Raw genomic sequence first — 1,754 nt, forward strand, 5'->3', positions numbered from 1 at the left:
TAAAGTCATTGGGTAGATTTCAATGGTAATGTGTATCATCTCTACTAATTAACATGATGTAATTTTTATGCTTCTTCTTCAAACATAACTCAACTTTTAAATTTGTTGAATGTTTTCTTGTGTGTATATCACACAGAACATCCCAACTTTATTCATCTATACACCCACTTCCCAGATGGCACCCTCCCGTAGCCTCCCCACCACAACCAGAGCCCTTTTACTCTGTCTTCCCTGCTACTGTCTGCTGTGTTGTCAGCACCCCCAGCCATTCCCCACTACTTGTCCATCTGGTGACTCTAGTCAGCCTATCTAGAGGTCTTTGTTTTAGGAGGGTCAGCTGTTCCTTATCTAGCAGCAATCAGTTGTCACTATTCCTTTAGATAAGATTGGGATCTGCTCATTTTCCCAGTTCTATTCTGGGTTACTATCTGGAAGTCCCTTTGGCCACTCTGGCCAACAACTCAAAAGAAGGTATCTCCTATCCGGCATTGTTATATAGCCTTTAGCTATATCCAATTTATTTTTAATTCTTAAGGCCGTTTGAGGATCTGTTCCTCAGGGGTCACATGGGCTTGGGAGGCGCCCCTGGCTCCTTTCTTTTACCAGTTTTGTCTATGTGAAGATAAGTCAAAGGTCCTACTCAACCATGGCTGGCTTCACTTGGAAACATGGAGGAAATGAAAGTAAAACCAAAGATTAAAGCGATCAGTATATTTCTGTAAGAGTCCATGTGTAGAGCTAAAGGCTACATAACAAGCTCAAGAGGACAGGTGACTCACCACAGTTACAGGACATTTTGAAAGATGCTCATAGTCCCCTGGAACTAGTCGACCTAGGAAGTCAAGTAGCAAAAACTGTCCTTTATGTCTCCCTGACCAACTTAGTATAGACCTCAAAGTATGCCTGTTAAACATCCAAGAAGGTTAGTTCCACCAGTCTGGTACTTTTTTTTTTGGTCTTTTTGAGACAGGGTCTCCCTGTAGCCCCAGCTGTCCTGGAAGTCACTATGTAGATCAGGCTGGCCTTGAACTCACAGAGATCCACCTGCCTCTGCCTCCTGGGTGCTGGGATTAAAGGCATGCACCACCATGCCTGGCTCAGCCTGGTACTTTTAATTACCATGTGCCATGTAGATAAATCTTGGGCAAAGACCAATTGTTCATAGATAAACCTTGCCTAGACATATATTTCTTCATCTGCTATGTATAATTTGTCAGTAGGTTGTTGGACTAATATGGTTCCCTCTGGTTTTTAAAACTAGCTAGGCATTATTTATCTCTTGCATTGTCTAACCCTTCCATCATAATTTCCCCCAATTAAGGTGCCCTAATTTTCCCCCTTTCTCTCTTAATAATACCCTTCTCCTATGATCCCACTTCTCTTGAGCTCCTTCTTTCCCTTTATCCCCTAGGTTCCTTGTATACCCTCCCCTCCCCCCTCCCTTAAACTAACCCAATTTTTATCCATATCTCCCTTATTAAGGCCTGTTTCCTACTGTTCTTCTTTCAGGTTCTTTCTTTTCTTTTACCTCCATGGTTCCTTTTCATTATCCTGGTTCCTGTAGTTATGTCTAAATACATATTCACTTATCAGGATTTGGTTCTAGGATCCACATATGAGGGAGAACATATGTCGTTTTTTTCTGAATCTGTGTTACTTTACTTAGTATAACAGTTCCTAGTTACATCCATTTATCTGCAAATTTCATGATTTCATCTTTCTTTACTGCTGAGTAAAACTCCATCATATAAATT

Source organism: Nannospalax galili, unplaced genomic scaffold (genome assembly GCF_000622305.1).
Source record: "Nannospalax galili isolate Female #2095 unplaced genomic scaffold, S.galili_v1.0 scaffold471, whole genome shotgun sequence".
NCBI classification, from domain to species: Eukaryota; Metazoa; Chordata; class Mammalia; order Rodentia; family Spalacidae; genus Nannospalax; species Nannospalax galili.